The 6,319-nt window shown below is 46.2% G+C and overlaps 1 pseudogene; it reads left to right on the forward strand.

Annotated features, from left to right (window-relative positions):
- Window positions 1-298: 298 nt before the first annotated feature.
- Window positions 299-3,828, forward strand: LOC124673681 (annotated as a pseudogene).
- The last annotated feature ends 2,491 nt before the right edge of the window (window positions 3,829-6,319 follow it).

A 6,319-nucleotide genomic window follows, 5' to 3' on the forward strand; every position in this document is an offset into this window, starting at 1 on the left:
TTACAGGTTATGATAATTACGAAGTGAAAATTGCAGCAAAAATGGTCTAAGGAAAACAATCAGGGAGACGGAGAGAAGCACGGGCACGCATCCCTCCCCGTAGCCGTGGCCATCCTCCGATCGCCAGTGCCTCCATGACAGCTCCAACAACAAACCAAAAACAGAGGAGGCAGCTTCCTCCACTCAACTGCCCTTTCTCGCCGTTTCACGTGCCCCGCGCGGGCCGCTCCCGCACGAAAGCTGCACCTGCACGGCCAATCCAATCCACGCAGCACCGTTCGCCTTTCGCGACTCGCGCATGGCGATCGCGGCAGCGGCCGCGCTGCTGCCGCTGCACCTCGGATGCTCCGACGCGGCTCCCCGGCGGCCAGCTAATTCCCTCCGAGCCCATCCGAGGAAGGCCGCGCGCAGGGGGAGGCGGCGGAGCCCTCCGTGCGCCGCCAGCTCGCTGCATCCCAGCGGCAACCCGAGAGCGCACCACCATGATCCCGCCCCCAAAGCCCCCGGCGGCGGCGACGTTGGCGGAGGGAGGGGCTTGAACGGCGGCGCCACCGCCAAGCCCGATCACGCGCCGCCGAGCCAGAGGAGGCGCGCGCCGCGCGACGTGGAGGAGGAGGCTTGGGCGCTCCTTCGGGAGTCGGTGGTGAGCTACTGCGGCAGCCCCGTGGGCACCATCGCCGCGTGCGACCCCAGCGACGCCAGCCCGCTCAACTACGACCAGGTGTTCATCCGGGACTTCGTGCCCTCCGGCATCGCCTTCCTCCTCAAAGGGGAGCACGAAATCGTCCGCAACTTCATTCTCCACACGCTCCAGCTCCAGGTGATGATCCCCGCTTTCACAGTTTCACTAGTTCATGTCTATCTTCTGTTGTTGTCAACAGGCCCTGGTTGTCAATACAGAGCGCGCGACTTGTGTTGTGTTAACTGAATAACAGATGTTGATGCTCTTAAATCCCGATGAGATTCTGCGCAACCTATATGCAATTAGTTGAAGTTGATAAATATGGGTTTTCATTCACTGGAGTCAGCATCCTCCTCCTACTAGCATATAATATCTTTTCGGGATGTGCCTTTTTGCTAAAAGTATCATTAGAACTGCTCATGGTGTACCAAGCTCAGACTCTAATTTGTAAAAACTTTTTTGTTTAACATAGAGCTGGGAGAAAACGATTGACTGCCATAGTCCAGGCCAAGGGCTAATGCCAGCTAGTTTCAAGGTGCGTGTTATTCCACTTGATGGTGGCGATGATGGTGCGACTGAGGAAGTCTTGGATCCTGACTTTGGGGAGGCTGCTATAGGCCGTGTGGCACCAGTTGATTCAGGTAGAGTTTTTGCAACCTTTCCACTCAAATACTGTTGGATCTGATGGTTCTGTCAATTAGAATATAGCATTAAAAAGTGCACCGTCATGGTGGTTATCAGGTTTGTGGTGGATCATACTACTGAGGGCGTATGGAAAATGTTCAGGGGACCTCTCATTCCATGAGAGAGTCGATGTCCAGACTGGAATAAAACTGATCTTGAAGCTCTGCTTAGCTGATGGGTTTGATATGTTCCCCACGTTGCTAGTCACTGATGGCTCCTGCATGATGGATCGTCGAATGGGTATCCATGGACACCCGCTGGAAATTCAGGTACCGCGAACATGTGAAAGTAACGGCGCAGTTAAGTTAAGAAAGTAACAGCATAGTGAAACGTCAGAAACACACGGAAAAGAAACAGCACATGACATATAGCCGTATCAACACAAAGTCTCAAACATATATGATGGGGGCGCAGAACTAATACAAAATACACTATTGAAGCCTGATCTTTTTTCTTACATACTGAATAAGTGAGCTTTTGGCATGTCTTAAATTCGTTTTGGGTGTTGCTAATTTCACCGCATGGAGCACAACCCTGTTCTGGAGCTACAGAAGTTGGCCAGCTAAAGAGACAATATTTTCTGGCATAGATCTATGCTCCAGAGTTGGATCAAACGTAGTTTTCTTGTGGATCTGTGCCATATTAAGCAAAGAAGAACAATACTTAGACCAAGTAGGAACGACCCAGCCTTGGGCCTGCATATGGATGTAACTTTGTGAATCTTTTGGGGCTGGCACAACACCCATGCTACAGTATCAAGGCGTGCACGATTTAATGTGAGGTTTATCATAAATTTAAGTTAGAAGAAACATTCGACGTTTACTGGTTTTAGGAGAAGTTATCGATCTTTTGTTGGGTAAGAATGCAAGACGGTTGGAAAACATTCAAGTGTCATCCAAAATGGTTGTCGACTAATGACACGATTTTTTATGAACATTTTGCTGTTAAATTATTCATGTGACATGGCAGAAACCTATCCTCTGATAGAATTCACAAACTCACTTGAAGTCTAAATGCAATAATACATGTACAAAGAATTGACTAACCTATGGCCAGCAAAATATTTCGGCCTTTTAAAGTACTTGTCCTTACAAAACATGGTAGTTCAGGACATTCTAAGATTAGGGCTGGTATTGTCAATGATCTTTCCCCACTATCCTGGTGGATGAGTGAGGATAATTTTATGATATTTATGCATGATTTTCATATATCATTTCCATTTCTGGTGTAGGCTCTGTTCTATTCAGCCCTCTTGTCTGCACGTGAGATGCTTACCCCAGAAGATGGATCGGCTGACTTGATCCGTGCCCTAAATAGCAGGCTTATGGCACTCTCTTTCCATATTAGGGAGTATTATTGGCTTGAAAAGAGAAAGCTAAATGAAATCTATAGATACAAAACAGAAGAATATTCTTATGATGCCGTCAACAAGTTTAACATATATCCCGATCAGATTCCTCCCTGGCTAGTTGAATGGATCCCTCCGAAAGGGGTTATTTCATCGGAAACCTGCAACCAGCTCACATGGATTTCCGATTCTTTTCTCTAGGGAACTTGTGGTCTATAGTAAGCAGTTTGGCAACAGCTGATCAATCTCATGCTATTCTGGATCTAGTGGAAGCAAAATGGTCTGATCTAGTGGCAGAGATGCCAATGAAGATATGTTATCCTGCTCTTGAGGATCAAGAGTGGAAATTTATTACTGGGAGCGACCCTAAAAATACGTGAGTCCTAGAATATCATCTACTGCGAATCTTGCAGGTCGTTTTGCATTTCTTCTTAACATTTGTTTTGCTTTGCTGCAGACCTTGGTCATACCATAATGGAGGTTCCTGGCCAACATTGTTGTGGCAGGTTTGCAAGAAACTTTGGTTTCTGTTTACTTGCTAATTGATATGTACTGGCCTAGTTAAGCACCTCTGGACCTTGTCGAGTGCTCAGTTGGTGCTATTGCTTGTAGATGTCAATGAGTTTCTTGTTTCATTTTTGCAGCTCACGGTGGCATGCATCAAGATGAACCGGCCCGAGATCGCGGCAAGAGCTGTGGAGGTGGCTGAAAGCCGTATTTCCACGGATAAATGGCCCGAATACTACGATACCAAGCGTGGGCGGTTCATTGGCAAGCAGGCCAGGTTATTCCAAACTTGGTCCATTGCCGGCTTCCTTGTGGCCAAACTGCTGCTAGAAAATCCTGAAAAATCTAGAATACTCTGGAACAACGAAGATGAGGAAATTCTTAATGCTTTGAGTCTGATGACTGGTCCATCCAGTCCGAAGAGGAAGCGTGGCAGGAAGACCTATATTGTGTAAGTCCAAGAGCAGTTCTAACCTCTAGGATTTCATGGATGTTCCATTTAGTTATGTAAGAATCGTCCACATACCACTAGATTTGTACATATTAAAGTGGATGTTGTAGAGGAAATGCCCATTTTGAGATGCTATCATGCTGTTCTAGTGATCTACTGTTAGCAAGGCTCAGGGGAACGGATTTTTGGCTCCGGAGCTACTCCGAGCTTCTTAATTCCAGAAAGTTCATTTAAAGTTTTTAAAATGCCCCTCCTGTTGTGGGAGTAATCTATGAACTTATGAATGCTAGTTTGCTGTTTTGCTAAAAAAAAAAATTTGGTCTTAAGCCTGTGCAGAAAAAAACTAGGGCGAGTTCTTGTTGAAACAAGATGCACATCTCTGAATTTTTAGATATTTTAAAGATGCATAAATAGGTAAATAGTAAAACTGTAACTGTCAAAACACCCACCCTTGAATGTACATTCCCTTAGTGGGATTAACCGGATGAAGCAACTGAGGAAGGGATTATATGAAATTTAACCGAAAGGGATCGGGTGAGAGATCTGGATCTACCAAATCCCTCCCTGGATTAGATCCCGAACGGGTCCTTAGTGGGTTGATTGTGGAAGCACAGGCGCTAGGTGATGGACTTCGATTGGCGCTAGATCGAAATTACCAACGAGTTGAAATTGAAACACACGCACAACAAGTATTCAGATTAATGGATGAACCTGGTGGTGGTAGGTCAGAAATTGCGAGCATATGCCCGGAGTTAATGGAGCTTAGTGGGTTTTTTACTAATCTTAAATTCATGTATATTGGAAGGGTTGCTAATAAAGCAGCCCATAGGTGTGCCAAAAAGGCTAGTTTAAGTAGAAGAAGGTGCTTGTAGATTAATTTCACGCCACTACTTTTAGTTGACATTCTTGCAAAGGATTGTAATCCCACTATTTAAGTACTGAAGCTCCTAATTCGCTAAAAAAGGCACATTCCCTTATTTACACATGTTGCAACTCTGAATTTATATTTTTATGCTGCTTGCAAAAACATGGTTTTCCACACCAAAATAAAATCACTTTCACGAGCATTGTCCTATTTATGCCGACTTTTAGGATCTGGGGCGTGCCGGATGTTTGACCGCTCCCAGCCGCATGTCTCAAAGACCTTTTCCGTCTGGCGCGGTCCAACATAGTGTTCGGCACCTTAAGCCCATCCCCGCTACATAGAGGACGTTGTGGGGGCGCCGGACAGAACTAAGAACTAAAACCCGCGTCGCGAGTGGCGGGCTAGACTCGTCAGCCACACAGGGTTGCCACGCACCCGTCGCCTACCTCTGGCCAACACAAATTGATTGTCGTGCAGTGATGTTATAGTTCTTGCAAATCTTGAGAGGGATTTAAACTAGTTAAAAAAAAAGAAACACAATTTATGGTAAAACTCAGGAATTTATAGAATTTAGAGCTAAATATGCTCGCCAAATGAATTCGGTAATCAATAACTACTAACCTTATGAATTGGTCTTGGCCTTTAATTCAAAAATCGGATTATCCGGTTAAAACTTTCAGATTATACTAATTAATTTTTGGATGATCTATATTCGTATGCTATTTGCATACCATATTCTATACCGTATGAGCACAACTTTGGAATCAGATATTATCCACCTGATTTTTTAAAATCAGATATGGACACCATAAAATGGACCCGGGCCCGTTTCGACGTAGAAATTATCTAATCCGTTTACACCCCTAAAGACCTAGAGACCTGCTAAGGGCAAATCCAACCCCAGCAGGATGCCGCATAAGGGATCTCCGTTTGGGTCCGGATACGGCGACCCGCAAACACGAAATAGGTTTCGGTTCGTTTGCGGCTAGAGGCAGCCCTAACAGGCTCAAAAACGTTAAAAAAAGGTGTGAAAATAAAACTTAACTTAATTCACATATTTTTGGAGCGAAAGCCCCAAGTTTTACACTTTAAAAAAAAGGAGTGGATAATCCTGTTGTGGGATGCCAGGCCGAGCTCAATGAAGACATGTAGAGACGGCCACACATTGGCCACTGGAGAAGGCGGCGGCAGTTACTCCAGTGTTGGCGGTGGCATCGACCTAGCCGCGTTCTCTTGGGCATGGGCGGGCACACATAGTATCATGGGTATTTTTTGGCATTAAAACTGAACCTGGCAGTACAGTCATCAATTCTAGTTTGTTTTGTGTAAAGTATTATGCATGTCAAGCCGTGAGCTCCCGTGTATGTTGTTGGCTAGAGAAGGCACGGCAGCAACTGCTCCTGGGATCTAATACTTGTACATAAATTCACTAACTAGGTTATATTTATTTTTTATTCTGAATACCCATTATCAAATTTCTCGGCCCGCCACTGCTCTTGGGAGGACCAATGACCTCGTTAACGGGAGGCCATTTGGCGCGCTCCTCCGCCAAGGAGATGACCTCCGCACACTATGGCCTCCTCCTTCGTCACCCTCATGACCTCCTCCTCCATTGGCTCGTAGTCGAGGTCGACGTCATCTTCAGGCGGGTCCTTGGCCGCCGCCTTCTAGCAGACGGCCCCCGAAAACACCGGCATCCATCGGAGGGGCTTGACGTACTCGGTTTCTCCCCTCTCCCTCGGTATTGGGACCGCTGGCGTGGCCTGCGCGTGTCGTGGGGAA

The sequence above is a fragment of the Lolium rigidum genome, chromosome 7 (genome assembly GCF_022539505.1).
Source record: "Lolium rigidum isolate FL_2022 chromosome 7, APGP_CSIRO_Lrig_0.1, whole genome shotgun sequence".
Classification (NCBI taxonomy): Eukaryota; Viridiplantae; Streptophyta; class Magnoliopsida; order Poales; family Poaceae; genus Lolium; species Lolium rigidum.